Below are 16,808 nucleotides of genomic sequence, written 5' to 3'. Positions count from 1 at the left end.
ATAACAATTATAAACATATGGACTAAACATCACATCTCCAAACTATATGAAGCAAACACTGACAGAATTGAAGGGAGAAACAGACAGTTCTACAATAATAATCAGACACTTGGCCAGGCGCAATGGCTCATGCCTGTAATCCCAGCACTTTGGGAGGCTAAGGCAGGCAGATCACCTGAGATTGGGAGTTTGAGATCAGCCTGACCAACATGGAGAAACCCCATCTATACTAAAAATACAAAAATAGCTGGGCGTGGTGGCACATGCCTATAATCCCAGCTATTCGGGAGGCTGAGGCAGGAAAATCGCTTGAACCCAGGAGGCAGAGTTTGCAGTGAGCTGAGATCACACCATTGCACTCCAGCTTGGGCAACAAGAGTGAAACTCCATCTCAAAAAAGTTAAAATAAAAAATAAAAATAATTGGATGCTTAAACATTCCACTTTCAATGATGAATACCACAACCAGATCAAAGATCAATAAGGAAATAGAAGACTTGAGCAATACTGCAATGGACTGAATGTTTATGTTCTCCCAACATTCATATCTTGAAATTCAACACCAAACATAATGGTATTAGGAGGTGGGGACTTTGGAAGGTTAGGTTATGACAGCAGATTCCTCATGAATGAGAACAGTGCCCTTACAAAAGAGACCCCAGAGAGATCCCTCAGCCCTCCAACCACATGAGGTAACAGTGAAAAGATGGCTGTCTATAAGGAAGCAGTCCCTCACCAGATGTCAAATTTAGTGATGCCTTCATCTCGGACTTCCCAGCCTCCAGAACTGTGAGAAATAAGTTTGCATTGTTTATAAGCCACCCTGTTTATTATATGTTATAACAGTCTAAATAGACTAAAACAAACAATATAAACCAACTGTACCTAACAGACATGTATAAGATAATATAACATTTTTCTCAAGAGCACATGGAGCATTCTCTAAGAGAGACCACATTATAGGTCACAAAACTAGTCAATAAATTTTAATAGATTGCAATCACACAAACTATATTTTTTATCACAATAGAATTAAACTAGAAATCAATAACAGAAGAAAAGCTGGAACAATCACAAATATATGGAAATTAAACAACATAATCTTACATAACCAACAGGTCAAAAAAGAAAACACAAAGGAAAATACAAAATATCTTGAGACAAATGAAAACAAAAATGCAGCATGCCAGGCTGGGTGTGGTGGCTCATGTCTATAATCCCAGCACTTTGGGAGGTCGAGGCAGGCAGATCACTTGAGTTCATGAGAGTTTGAAACCAGCCTGGGCAATATAGTGAAAATTCATCTCTACCAAAAACACAACAAATTAGCCAGGTGTGGTGGTGCATGCCTGCGGTCCTAGCTACTTGGCATGAATTGGTGGGAGGATGACTTGAGCCTGGGAGACAGAGGTTGTAGTAAGCCAAGATCATGCCACTGCACTCCAGCCTGGGTGACAGGTAAGAATCTGTTTCAAAAAGAAAAAAAAAAAAGCAGCATGCCAAAACTTACAGGAGTTATAGGAGCACTCCTAAGAGGGGAAATTTTGTTTTGCTTTTGTTTTGTTTTGTTTCATCTTGTTTTGTTTTGTTTGAGACGGAGTCTAGCTCTGTCGCCCAGGCTGGAGTGCAGTGGTACGATCTCGGCTCACTGCAAGCTCCACCACCCAGGTTCAAGTGATTCTCCTGCCTCAGCCTCCCGAGTAGCTGGGACTACAGGTGCCCGCCACCACACCCGGCTAATTTGTTGTATTTTAGTAGAGACGGGATTTCACCGTGTTCCCCAGGCTGGTCGCGAACTCCTGAGCTCAGGCAATCTGCCCGCCTCCGTCTCCCAAAGTGCTGAGATTACAGGTGTGAGGCACCGTGCCCGGCCTAAGAGGGAAATTTATAGCTATAAATGATTACTTTAAAAAGGAGAAAGATCTCAAATCAATAACCTAACTTTACATCTTAAGGGACTAGAAAAAGCACAAATTAAACCCAAAGCTGTCAGAAGGAAGGAAATAATAGTCAAACAGACAAATAATACAAGAAATAGAAAACCTATAGAAAAACAGTGAAGACAAAAGGCAAATATTGTATCATTTCACTTATATGAGGTACCTAGAATAGGCAGTCATAGATTCAGAAAGTAGAATGTGGTTACCAGTGGCTGTTGTGAAGGGAGAATAGGGAGTTATTGTTTAATGGGTGCAGAGTTTCAATTTTTAAAAATTCTAGAGGTGGTTAGTGGTGATAGTTGCACAACAGTGTTAATACACTTAATGCCACTGAGTTGTACACTTAAAAATGGTTAAAATGATACATTTTATGCCATGTATATTTTATCACAATTTAAAAGATCATTCATCAGGATCAAACAGTAGTCTTCAGTTTTGCTTCATGCTTTCAGATAAGAATTTAGGGAAATGATTTTGTCGTTATGTTCTAAGTTATACATGTGGAAGAAGTGACCCTATGCTGGCTTGTTTATATTCCTCACACCCCTCATAATAATCTATGGCAGATGATATGTGTTCTCCTAGAATCTTGGCCTCAACTGGACACTTAATTTTATTTGACTAGAAGCAAGACCTTAACTCTTTTTTACTTACTTTTAACTTTTTCGCTGCTCTGAAGGTACATCAGGGAACTTAACTCTTTCATAACTGGATACAAAAGGCTACTAGATTCCCACTCTGGAATATGAATGAGAATTTCACTGTCCTATTTTCATGGCTGCGTGATTGCCAAACACCTTCTCTTCCCTTGGGTTTTAGCCCTCAGCCTATTCTTTTGTACCACTTTCTATGTCATTTGAGATTCTAGGATACAAAACAAACAAACAAACAAACAAAAAACCCCAGCCAATTCTGGATAACTGAAGCAAAGTATATTTATGAATTGGAGGAATAGTCTATTTTGAATATGCTTTCAAAATAGATGGGCTTGTAAATAGAAGTGACCAAAAGAGCTATAAAGAAGAAGGAAAGAGGAAATGTAGCAAATGTCCTCTGCTCATCAGCTACCCTGGCTGTGCTGAAAGGCTTCCTTTTTTTTTGAAACAGTCTCACTCTGTCCCCCAGGCTACAGTGCAGTGGCGCAATCTTGGCTCACTGCAACTTCCGCCTCCCGGGTTTAACCAGTTGAAGTGATTCTTGTACCTCAGTCTCCAGAGCTGCTGAGATTACAGGCACATACCACCACACCTGGCTAACTTTTGTATTTTCAGTAGGGACTAGGGTTTCACTATGTTGGCCAGGCTGGTCTTGAACTCCTTACCTCAGGTGATCCATTCACCTCAGCTTCCCCAAGAGCTGGGATTACAGGCATGAGCCACTGCGTCTGGCCATGTGCTGAAAGGCTTCTGACTTATCCTAGTGTTCTTGCAATATTAGCTCAATTTTCAAAGATTCAGAAAAAAAAAAATCTGATTGATCAAGCTGAGGTCACGTGTCCAGCATCCTGGTTCTACCATAATCTATGTGCTACTTCTGTAATTGTTGACAGAAAATTGACAAAAAATTATATATATTTATCAGGTGTAACATGATATTTGGAATAAGTATACATCCTTTCCATAGGAGATTTTAAAAAAGAAATATGTATACATTGTGGAATGGCTAAATTGAGCTTATTAACATTTGTATTACCTCATACACTCATAAACAGAAAAGAAAAAAAAAACAGATATATTTCCAACAGGCATCCAATAGCCTTTATGCCACTGTGCATTGTAACTCTCTGAGAGATGGAAATGGTATCTGGCATTTCCCACACTTCTGAAGCAGATGGGCAAAGGATGCTACTCAGGGACCTCTGGTTTTTGCAACTCTCCCACCTGGCATTGTGTAAAGGTGACTCCCATACCCTTGCTGAGGCCAGCATTCATCCTGGACCACCTGTCCTATCCCACCTCATACCAAATTATTCACTGATTCTGATACTGTGGCCTCCAACCTTGCCACGGATCTTCTTTACTTAGCCTCATCTCACCCCTTATAACTGAAGCTGAAAATTGTACTTCCCACTTCCACTGAGGTACATTGAATAACTAGTCCCAACGCTTCACCCCTCTCTGCTTTCATATTCTTGAAAGAGCCTCGTTGTTGGGAGTCAGAAATCTCCAACTCTGAGGATTTATTTATTTACTCTTTTTGTGTGTGTGTGTTTTGTTTTGTTTTGTTTTGTTTTTTTTTTTGAGACGGAGTCTCGCTCTGTCGCCCAGGCTGGAGTGCAGTGGCCAGATCTCAGCTCACTGCAAGCTCCGCCTCCCGGGTTTACGCCATTCTCCTGCCTCAGCCTCCCGAGTAGCTGGGACTACAGGCGCCCGCCACCTCGCCCGGCTAGTTTTTTGTATTTTTTAGTAGAGACGGGGTTTCACCGTGTTAGCCAGGATGGTCTCGATATCCTGACCTCGTGATCCGCCCGTCTCGGCCTCCCAAAGTATTTACTCTTTTATTTCTGTCCTATTTTTCTCAATTAATGTGTTTTGAACCTTAAATTTAAAAAAAAAAAAATTTTCATGGAACAGCTAAATCCAATTTTTAAATTTTAATTAAAAAAATTTTTTTTCATAGAACATGAAGCTTTCTTATTATGTACATACACATTTAGGATTCTCATGTTTTCTTGATTAATTAACCCTTTTGTCCTTATGAAATGTCCCTCTTTATCTATGGTAATATATTTATCTTAAGATCTCTTTGATAATATTAATAGTACAGGCATGCCAGTTTTCTTTTTTATGTTTAGTGGTTTTAGGGTAGAGCTTATCCATTTTGTTTTCAACTTGTATCTTCTGTAAATAACAGATAGTAATGTTTTGCTCTATTATACAGTTTCACAATTTATTCCTTTTATTTAATTTGTTTTTCACTTAATGTAATTTTTGTGTGGCTGGGTTTAAGAATACAATCTTGCTATTTGTTTATTTGTGCTACTTGTTCTTTGTATCATCTCTCTTGGTTTCTTTTGGGTCAATAGGGCATTATTTTTTTAGTACCGCATTTCATCTCCTTTATTGATATTTTATCTACAGCTCTTTCTACTATATTTGTAGCAGTTTCTCTAAAGATTACAATATGTAAACTTAATTTATCAAGTCTACTTTTTCTTTTCTTTCTTTCCTTTTTTGAGACAGAGCCTCACTCTTTTGCCCAGGCTGGAGTGCAATGGTATGTGCAATCACCGCTCACTGCAACCTCCGCCTCCTGGGTTCAAGTGATTCTTGTGCCTCAGCTTCACGAGTAGCTGGGACTATAGTTGTACACCACCATACCCAGCTAATTTTTGTATTTTTAGTAGAGATGGGGTTTCCCCATGTTGGCCAGGTTTGTCTTGAACTCCTGACCTCAAGTGATCTGTCCAACTTGACCTTCCAAAGTGCTGGGATTACAGGTGAGAGCCACTGTGACTGGCATGTCAAGGCTACTTTGATTTAGTATTATACCATTTCAATTATAATGTTAGAATCTTATGACAGGATACTCCCACTTACCCTCTCTCATTCTTTTCCTTCAAATAATGAATAATTTCATGTTGAAATTATTCAAATAATTTTCTCCCCCTACCTCCTTGTCTAATCCTTTCCTTCTGGGGCTCCAATTATAGGTATATTAGATGGCTTTACAGTGTCCCACAAGTCATTGAGATTCCTTTCAATTTTCTTTTTTTCCTTTTTTGTTTTTTTTGAGGCAGAGTCCAGGCTGGAGTGCAGTGGCATGACCTCAGCTCACTGCAACCTCCATCTCCCGGGCTCAAGCAATTCTCCTGCCTCAGCCTCCTGAGTAGGCGTGGGATTATAGGCGTGTGCCACCATGGCCGGCTAATTATTGTATTTTCAGTAGAGAAGGGGTTTCAGTATGTTGTCCAGGGTGGTCTCGAACTCCTGACCTCAGGTAATCCACCCACCTCAGCCTCCCAAAGCGCTGGGATTACAGGTGTGAGCCACCAAAGCCGGCGTCTGTTCAATTCTTTGTTCTTGATTCTTTATTGATCTCTATTCTTTGTTCTTCAGTTTAGATAATTTTTATTGACTGCCTTCAAGTTCATTCTTTCTTCTGCAGGTCCAATCTACTTTTAAGCTCTTTCAATACATTTTTGATTTCAGGTATTGTATATGTTTATTTTAGGATTTGGTTCCTTTTTTAGTTTCCATATCTCTCCTTAGTTTCCATATCTCTCCTGTAATTCCTGTCTTTTTCTTTTTTATATTTATCTTTTCCCATACATTCTTTAATATATTTATAATACTTCACAATTCTTGTGGGCCAGTTTCAACACTTGTGTCATTTGTTGGTCTGCTTCTAGTGACAATCTCCCTCTATATTGTAGGTCACATTTTTCTGCTTTTTATCATCGCTCGCAAGTTTTTATTGCCTTCTAAATATGGTGGTTGACACGTTTTAGAGACTTTGAATTCTGCTATCTTCCACTTAAGAATTTTTTTTTGTTCTTGGAGGAAGTTTAATCACAAGCACATCATTTTGATCCTATGGAAACTTGATTTTAGACTTTTCAGCGCAGATCTATTTCAATTTTGCCTTTAGTCCTCAGGCATAGTCCTCAGTCCTGGGAAGTAGCCGTTACTCTGAGGTGTGTCCTTTCTGGGGTTTTAATGGAAAGCCAGAGTGTTTACTCAGCTTTTCCTTTTTAAAAAGTAAGTAAGTGTTTTGGCCAGGCACAGTGGCTCATGCCTGTAGTTCCAGCCCTTTTGGAAGCTGAGGTGGGTGGATTACTTGGAGCCAGGAGTTCGAGACCAGCCTGGGCAACATGATGAAACCTCATCTCTATAAAAAATATATAAAAATTAGCTGGGTGTGGCCAGGTGTGGTAGCTCATGCCTGTAATCCCAGCACTTTGGGAGGCCAAGGCGGGTGGATCATGAGATCAGAAGTTCAAGACCAGCCTGGCCAATATAGTGAAACCCTGTCACTACTAAAAACACAAAAATTAACTGAGCGTGGTGGGGCACACCTGTAGTTCCAGCTGCTTGGGAGACTGAGGCATAAGAATTGCTTGAACCCGGGAGGCGAAGGTTGCAGTGAGCTGAGATCACACCACTATACTCCAGCCTGGGCAACAGAGCAAGACACTGCCTCAAAATAAATAAATAAATATTAAAAATTGACAAAAATTATATGTATTTGTCACGTATAACATGATATTTGGAATATGTACAGATCCTTTCCATAGGAGATTAAAGAAAAGAAATATGTATACATTGTAAAATGGCTAAATTGAGCTAATAAACATTTATATTACCTCACATACTTATCATCTTTGTGGTGAGAACACCTAGAATCTATTCTCTCAGTGATTTTCAAGAATATAATACTGTACTTTGTGACTAACTATAGTCTCCATGTTGTAAACACATCTCTTGAACTGCTTCCACCTTACTGAAACTTTGCATCCTTTGACAACCATGTTCCTTACCCCCACGCCCACCTCCCAAGATCATCTAACATGAATTGATCATTCAATAAATGTTGTTAAACACTTAAAGAGCTGATTCTGATCTGTTTTTATAAGAGATATCACTTTTGTCAAAATTTCAGATATTAACTTAGAGCAAAGATTTAATAGTTTTAAAAAATCAGCCATAACAAAATAACAAAAACAATAATATAAACAAAACCAAACCTACCAATCAAGAAATTATAGCGTATATTTTCATAATTTTATAGACTGCCCAAGCATTTCAGCAAAACAAAGCCACACTGAAAAATATTGACAAGTTTGTGTGCATAAAACTGTCAATCTTGTTTATGGGAAAAAATGCAATAAGCAAAGTTAAAATTTAAATGACAAGCCAGGAAAAAATATTTTTGATTGTGTATGACAAACATGAAGTTAATATTACTTGATGGGATCTGAGCTCTGCACTGTTTCTCTAGCACAGGGCAGCTGTTGAAATCTCTGGTCAGTGCTTGCTTTCCTCTGGATTCCTTGGAATCTTGCCCTGTACAAGTGCAGCTTAGGAATCAGCCAAGAACTTGAGGGGTTATATACAGATTTGGGGGTTCTGCCTCTGTTGGTCTCTTCTTTCTGGAATTCCTCCTCCCTCCTCAATTTCAGCTGCTCTGGAAGCCCTGATTCTGGCCTGATTCTTCATCCCAGGCTGTTGGCCTCTTTCTGCTGGAGTTGTAGCCACACCTCACCCCACTCCCACCTACATAATTCCAGACCCCCAGCGCCACAGAGTCTGGGGAGTAACCTCAGTTACTGATGAAAATCAGTTCTTTAAATGTTTAACAACATTTATTGAATAATCAATCCTTTATTCACAGTTTAAAAGTGTAGCTCTGTCATATTTAGGTGACTAGATGTGCTGATTTGTTTCTGGTGTCGGTTCTGTTCCCTTAATCTGTTTATTTATCCTTCTGCTAGTCTCACAATGTTTTATTACAGTAAATTTCTTGAAGGAAAATTTGTATTATTTTAATTATTTTTATGTACAGAAAACTCAACGTGTACATTTAACTCAGTTTAGTGGCAAGTTCTTTAGCCTTTGCCTTTGTGAGCTTGGCGATACGAACCACAGACTTGGGACCTAGGACATTGGCGCCCCAGTAAGGGCAGATCTCATCATATCTGTCATTGTAATTGGTCCTGATACCTTCCACCAGCTTAGCCAAAGCACCTTTGCCTTCCGAGTTCACCTGTGTGAAGGCGACAGTGGCTCAGGTCTTCCTGTGGACTAGACGGCCCAGTCTTGCCTTCTCCTTGATAATGCAGTAAGGGACCCCCATTTTACGACACAGGGCAGGCAAGAAGACAACCAGCTCAATGGGATCCGTGTCGTGTGCAATCACCATTGGCTGAGCTTTCTTGTTCTCCACCAAGGTGATGACGGTGTTAACTCCTGCTTGAAGGACAGATGGTCTCTTAATGGGGACTTCCCCTTTGCCAGCAGTTTTCTTCTGGGCTGAGGCCAATAGCCTCTGCTTCTTCTCTTGCTTTGTCTCTGGTCTGTACTTGTGAGTAGCTGTTTGTTGGTCCAGGGCCTGGGTGAACTGGTTAATCGCAGAAGGCACTTTCAGCTGCTTATAGAGGATGGCTCTCTGCCTCTGCAACCTGATATAGCGGGGCCATTGCACAAAGTGGGTGATGTCTCTTTGGGGCTGGATATCCTGTCCAATGCCAAAATTCTTAGGCCTTTTCTCAAACGGGGGATTCACCACTCCACTTTGTTGGCCTCCTGCTTCTTCATGACAGCAGAGGCGGGAGCCACCTTCTTCCCCTTGGCCTTCTTTCCTTTTGATATCTTGGGCAATGGGAGGAGAGACTATTACAGTAATTTTACGGTACTTATTTTATTTGTGTCTGGCAAGACATGGGCCTCTGCTTGTTCTTTTTTTCTTTCTTTTTTCCTAAAATTTCTCTAAGGTTTACATGTATTTAACCCTGCAGATGACATTTACAATTAACTTCTCAGTTAGTTGTTTATAAGGTTCTTGTGGCGTGTGGATCCTTTGAGTCCAGGAGTTCGAGACCAGCCTGGGCAACAAGGGGAAACCCCATCTCTACTAAAAATACAAAAATTAGCTGGGCATGGTAGCCCTTGTTTGTAGTGCCAGCTACTTGAGAGGCTGAGGTTGGAGGTTCGTTTGAACCCAGAAGGCAGAGGTTGCAGTAAGCTGAGATCATGTCACTGTTTGTGTGTTTGTGCTTATGTTCACACTGCATTAGATGAAGGGTTATTTTGAGAACCTGGATACAGTAGGGTGCTTTGGAACTTGTGGGAGAGTAGAGGGGACGGGATGGGTGCAGCGAGATTGCAGGAGGCTTCCATTGCTGTGGTTCCGGCAGCAAAGCCTCTCTAATGGGATCCACCACTTCTCTAAGGCACCTGCCCTCCTCGTTAGCCCCCAGCCGCAGACTCCAAGGCCCCGGGATAGGTGGGGTCAGAGAAATGCAGGGCTCTGGCCAGAGGGACCCTCGGCAGCGCTCTGCGGTTCCCGTGAGGCCCAGGCAGCGGTTCTGGCACTCCGCTAGCATCGCTCTCAGACTGGAGGGCGCGGAGGATACACAGAGCCGTTTGCCTGGGTCCACGCTCGGCTGTCCTAGCTCACAGGGCGACATCGGGGACGCCCAGCGTCCGCCCTGTCCCCCTGCGCCGCGTCTGAGCAGCCAGCCCCAGCGGCCGGAGGGTCGCGTTGGTTGGGGCGTGGGGCAGCTGGAGGGCTGAAGGTCCCCAGCGCCGCCTCCCGGGCGAGGGGCGGAGGCGCGGATCGCCGAAGTCAGCTCGCCCCAGGTTCGGCACGCTGGAGCTCGAGTGCATCCCAGGGCCCGCCGCATCCGGCGCTGGCTGGCGGCAAGTCCCCCAGCCTGTGGCTCCAGGATGCGCTTAACGCCGTGCCCCATACCCCAGAACCCTCCTTAGAAACAGGCGCACCCTGCCACGCATTCGCCATCCCCCCCAACACACCCCTACAGGGCCAGCCTCCTGTTTACACTGCACACAGTAAACATTAGCCCCCCAATCACCTTTTTAAAATTGTGTGCTCTTTAGGGAATAAGATTTCAGTTTAAATATTTTGGGAATTGATTTCAGAGCGTGTAATGGGGTAATCTTAGAGCAATAATTTTGATGTATTCAAATCAACGTAAACATTTCTACAAATGGTGGAAAAGGAGAATCACCTCAATTAAAATCGGGAGCTACAGACAGACACCAACTGTCACCACCATTGCTTAATATTGTATTAGAGATCCAAACAGATGAAATTTAAAAATGAAATTAAGTGGCATGAACATCTAGTAAAAACAAACAAGGCCATCTATTGTTCCTATAATTGGAAAACTAGAGACACAAGTTTTAAAAAAAAGTCTGGAGTATGTGAATTTGGGAAGTTTGCTCAACCAACCTGAACATGCCCAAGGAGTGTTTGCCTACTCTAGGAACAAGAGCCTTATAAATAAATTTCGTAAGAAAGCTACACAAATTTTATTTTAGACAAACTATAACATGGTAATGAAACAGAACAGTTCACAGTTAAGTTACGTAAACATCTGTTAAACTTAACAAAGTCACTCAATCCATATACGATGAATTAAAACTACTTTAAAAATAAATAAATAAAGGGTGTTGCTTAAGGTTTGGAAGGGGTTTTGAAGGATCTATTTGAACTTTGATTGGGGCAGCCAAGATGATTATTCCAATATCAGCAGAGGACTTTAACCATAATTGATCAGGTACTACCTTTAGCAGGTTTTGTAATTTTCATTACTCAATAATTCAGTGTCTTCTATGGCAATATAGACTGCAATTAAATTAGCTTTTGAAAAATTTGTTATGTCTAGTAACTCAGTTTTATCATCTAATTCTAAATACATTTTCCTTTTTTGGGGAGAAAGAAATGTATTATATAATTCTTTTTCTATAAGATGGATGGGAGCTGATTCAACCAAAAGGAAAGCATAAGTCCCTTGTAAGTGAAATAGCTGAAAAGCTACAGGCTGAGATTTATAAGCCAATACAGGAGTATTTGTGACACCCACCATTTGAATTTTTTGTTTACTCCAAGGAATGAATCTTGTAATAAGGTTAGATGTATTATAGATAATGTGGCTCCAGTGTCAACAAAAGCTTATGTTCATTCTCCATTTAAAATAATTTTTTTTCCCAAAGTAGAGCCAGGGTCATAAGCACAAATATTTAATTTAAATTTCCTGAGAAAACCAATTTCCTGGTCCTGGTGAGAATCAGGAAATTCCTGAACTATGTCTTTAAGTTTTGCCTTTGACCATGATTGAGAAACTAGGGTAGGTTCTCGCCTACCAGACACTGGCTGTTTGAGAAATGGAGCAGAAGGAGGAGGAGGAGGAGGTATATCTGGGCAAGGTAGTAAAGGATAAAGAGAAGGAGGAGATAATAAAGGATAATAAAGAATAAAGAGACAGAGGAGCTGAGGGAGGAGAATAAATTTCAGCAGTCTTTAATTCAGATTTTTTTTTTTTTTTTTTTTTTTTTTTTTTTTTTTTTGAGATGGAGTCTTGCTCTGTCACCCAGGCTGGAGTGCAGTGGCCGGATCTCAGCTCACTGCAAGCTCCATCTCCCGGGTTTACGCCATTCTCCTGCCTCAGCCTCCCGAGTAGCTGGGATGACAGGCGCCCGCCACCTCGCCCGGCTAGTTTTTTTGTATTTTTTTTAGTAGAGACGGGGTTTCACCGTGTTCGCCAGGATGGTCTCGATCTCCTGACCTCGTGATCTGCCTGTCTCGGCCTCCCAAAGTGCTGGGATTATAGGCTTGAGCCACCGCGCCCGGCCTAATTCAGAATTTTTTAAGACAACTTTTTGTTCTCTTGTAAAGAAATAACTTTATTATAACCTCTTTAGAAGCATCCAAGTATCATTGAAAATAACTCTCCCAATTATTTTGTTTTATCTTATAGCTGGCTTTTTCTAATTGAGCACACAATTAAATTAGTTTAGGCATTTCAAAGGTACTACATTTTGTCCACTGCAACTTAGGATTTTCTTAGGTCAAGTAAGACCATTTTTCCAAATATTGATAGGAGGTGGTGCCATAAGTATTGTACATAAATCCAGCTGGAGTTTCTAAAGATGGATCTTTCTTAAAGAGGACTCAGTTTTAGATGGAAGATGGACCATAATTTGGATTTTCTTTTTAAGTGACCAAAGACTCAAAGAGAAAGATGTTTTATTTTTTTAATTTTTTTAATTTTTAAATTTTATTTATATATTTATTTTGAGATGAAGTCTCTCTCTGTCACCCAGGCTGTAGTACAGTTGCACTATCTCAGCTCACTGAGACCTCTGCCTCCCAGGTTGAAACGATTCTCCTCCCTCAGCCTCCCAAGTAGCTGGGATTACAGGTGCCCACCAGCATACCTGGCTAATTTTTGTATTTTTAGTAGAGACAGGGTTTCACCATGATGGCCAGGCTGGTCTCGAACTCCGCATGTTGGGCTCCACCCACCTTGGCTCCCAAAGTGCTGGAATTACAGGTGTGAGCCACCGTGCCCAGCTGGAAAAGATGTTTTGGATCTAGTATTCTGCTTAACAGGGATTACTCCTTGAGGTGTCACCCATGAGTCACTTCTACCCTCTTACGTGTTTCAGTGAAACCCAGACATTTCTGGGGGCTTAGGGCCCTGGGATACCAACCCTTCATGTGTGCCCAACAGGTTAATCAGATTTCCCCATATGTTCTTCCTTGGGGTTTCCCTGTAGGGACCTTACACAGCAGAAGTTATGATCTGTGACACTCCTGTGTGGCCTCAGTTACCTAAGGTGCCTTTCAGGTGGGAGGAACAGTGGCCGTTATATAGAACTGTCTCAGGTCAAGTAAATCACATCCTCAGACAAAGCCTTTTATGAACTTTTGGTCACTCGAAAAGAAAATCTAAATGTCAATTTTAACCAAGCTCCAAAACCTGGCCAGTTTAAAACCTCACATTTAGCTTAAGCCACAAGCATTCACTTTCTCTTTTTAAAAAGAAACTGCTTTCTATTTAACCAATTTTTTTTTGAGACAGAATCTTACTCTGTCACCCAGACTAGAGTGCAGTGGTGCAATGTCAGCTCACTGCAATCTCCACCTACTGGGTTCAAGCAATTCTCTTACCTCAGCCTCCCAAGTAGCAGGGACCACAGACATGCATCACCACGCTCAGCTAATGTTTTGTATTTTTAGTGGAGATTGGGTTTCACCATGTTGGCCAAGCTGGTCTTGAACTCCTGGCCACAAGTGATCCAACCGCCTCAGCCTCCCAAAATGCTGGGATTACAGGTGTGAGCCACTGCACCCAGCCCCAAAATTTGAATGAGAGAAAAGTTGCAAACTTTAGCACGCGAAACAGACAAAATCTTAACCTCAAAGGAAAGTAAAACTACAAACTTGCAGAAGTTTGTAACAGAATCTCTGGAGAAATAACAATAAAGTGACTACCTCAAAGCCAAAAGTTGAGCTTCAATTCTAGCTCTATTGACTGCGGAATTGGGTTGCTTGAATGAAGTCTGACTCTCAGCCAGAATTAGGAAGATATGAAACCTGAGAGAAGTCTTACCAGAGACCCCCGCCAGCTCTGATGAGGTCAGACGAGTAAAAACCACTCATGCTGGTACCAAACCTTTGAGTGCCAGCAAAGCAACGAGGATCACAGGAGGCTTGCTTTAGGTCCTATCTGCAGTTGCCAAAATGTCAAGTTAAAATAATCAAAAGGATCAGAGTCTAATTTAAAGAGAGTTTATTCAAATACAAAGTTTGAGGATGGCCCACTCAGAAACATCAACTGCGAAGAGATGGAGGCAGTGTTCTGAAGTAGAGAAATTAGGGTTTCATTTATAGATGCAGAGACAGAGATGTTTTTAGCAGGATTACAACATTTTTCATATGAAGTTGGCACATACTTCCAGCAATTTGATTGATGATAGGCAATGCATCCTTTTTGGAAAGGGTACATTTAGCATTTTTAATATAATGGTTGTAACAGTCATGGGTTTTCTGTCATCTGGTTTAGGCAAAGCAGGACAACAAAGGGGAAGTTAATCTATAACAAGAGTCATTAAATAAGAAGGCAGGAGGCTTTTGTCCCTGATATAATTTAATTCTCTCTAGTCATTGTACAGAACAAAAAATAAGAAAGCAAGTTAATCTATAATCTGAGAAACAGAAGTTGGAACCATATGTGACTAAGATCACATTCACATTTCTCTCAAGGTTTAAAGTGGGTTTTTTTGGGTTCCAACAACTTTTAAATTATATTTATTTTCACACGAGAAAGCAGGAGGGATGGGACCGAAAACTGGCTTTCAGTGCTATTTCATTTTTAAAGAATGTGCTTGCATCAAGTAGATAACAAATGAAAACCACAACAAACCCAGAAACTCCCTTGTTCTGACAGGAGCTCTCACGCATCAATCTCATCATGTGGTGACTCGCCCCTGTCCCCTGCTGGGGACACAGAGTCCTTGGCGGGGACGCATGGGCAGGAGCAGCTGCTCTTCACACTGGTGTGAAATCGTAGGCTTCTGGTCCTCGGGGAGAAGCTGTTAAGTTTTTGCTACCAGAACTAGGATTCTAGGAGGCTTTTAGATGATCAGGAAGAGGCTGAGACTCCTGGTGGGGACTCCTGCTGGGGAGTTTCTGGACCGCAGCCCTCTTGGTGTGAAAAGAGCAGAGGACAGGGCCAGGCTAGAGGGTCTGCACTCTAGGGCTGGAATTGGGACCCAGCTCTGGGCCTCCACTCTCAGTGTCAAATGTAGGGGCAGCCCCAAGCGTTAGAAGTCGCCCTGCACCCCGGCAGCCGCCTCTTGGTCTCTGTTTCCCATGCCGTGCTCTCTGCCCCACCCTCCTAGGAAGGCCCAGAAGCTTCCAGTCAGGCCTGCAGCAAAGGCTGCTCCTGTCCCTCCAGTGAAACGCTGTCCCAGACATCACTCGCCCACTCAGGCTGTGCTATGGGGGCAGCTGCCACACTCTGGGGTCCCCTGGTCTCCCAAGGAGTCCCCACCCTCACAGAGTGTTGGTCAGCTCTTCTAGCTCCTTCTAGCTCTGAGGAATTGCAGTATACCTAAGGAAATGGGAAGGCCAGAGTTGCAGCCAGGTGTCGGGGCTCAGGGGTCTGAATGGACAGTGAGGCCTCGAGGACCAGGTAGTTCTTTCAGACTCAGGCTGGCTTGGGGGACCCAGACAGAGCAAACAACCAGGCCTGCAGGGGGCCAGGGACTTGGTGCAGGGCAAAGCCTAGGAAGGAACAGCTCATAAGACCCCCAGGCAGTTCTTGGGGAGACCCAGAGGACTCCATCCCTCCCCGTCGCTGCCCTAATCATAGCTCTGAACACCCCTCATCTTCTTCACTGCTCTTAACTTTTTCTGTGCCAGGAACCCCTTTAGAGTCCTGTGTAGCCTATGGAGTCCTTTTCAGAGGTGCTCTTATTTTATTGTATTTTAACATCTTTTTATTGAGACAAGGTCTTGCTCCATCACCCAGGCTGGGTGCAGTGGCATGATCACAATTCACTGCACCCTCAACCTCTCGGGCTTGAGTGATCCTCCCACCTTAGCCTCCCAAGTAGCTGGGACCACAGGCATGCGCTGCTACACCCAGATAATTTTCTGTAGAGATGGGGGGTCTCACTATGTTGCCCAGGTTGGTCTCGAACTCCTGGCCTCAAGTGATCTTCTCACCTCAGCCTCTGAAAGTGCTGGAATTGCAGGCGTGAGCCACTGTGCCCAACCCCAGGAGTGCTTTTTTTTTTTTTTTTTTTTAACTAGAGTCTTGCTCTGTTGCCCAGGCTGGGGTACAATGACACAATCTCGGCTCACTGCAACCTCTGCCTCCCAGGTTCCAGCGATTCTCCTGCCTCAGCCTTCCTGGTAGCTGGGATTATAGGCATGTGCTACCATGCCTGGCTAATTTTTGTATTTTTAGTAGAGACAGGGTTTCGCCATGTTGGCTAGGCTGGTTTTGAACTCCTGACCTTAGGTGATCTGCCCACCTTGACCTCCCAAGTAGCTGGGATTATAAGACTGAGCCACTGCGCTGGGCCTAGGAGTGCTTTTAATGCGTAAGACAAAATACATAGGATTGCAGAGTAAGCCAGTGACATTAAACTGTTGTTACCAAAATATTAAACAATAAACTTGTAATCAGGTAAACTATGTGCTTCTTCATTTAACGAACCAACCACAGAATCTGGTGGCAGGTCTACGCAGGACTGTGATTTTGAGGTAGTGATGAACAAAACCAATATAGCAAGTTATCTGCAACAACTCTGCTGTCATATAGAAGAAGTGATGATTTCCATTGGTCACAAAGTCCCAGGAAGACTACTGCAGAGGTTTTGCCCTTGTTCAT

The 16,808-nt window shown here is 42.5% G+C and overlaps 1 pseudogene; it reads right to left on the bottom strand.

The window, feature by feature from the left end:
• Positions 1-8,461: 8,461 nt before the first annotated feature.
• Positions 8,462-10,349, bottom strand: LOC104675838 (annotated as a pseudogene).
• Positions 10,350-16,808: the final 6,459 nt, after the last annotated feature.

This window comes from Rhinopithecus roxellana, chromosome 11 (genome assembly GCF_007565055.1).
Source record: "Rhinopithecus roxellana isolate Shanxi Qingling chromosome 11, ASM756505v1, whole genome shotgun sequence".
Lineage (NCBI taxonomy): Eukaryota > Metazoa > Chordata > Mammalia > Primates > Cercopithecidae > Rhinopithecus > Rhinopithecus roxellana.
The sequence above is the reverse complement of the archived record's forward strand: the minus strand, read 5'-3'. Positions and strand labels throughout refer to the sequence as shown.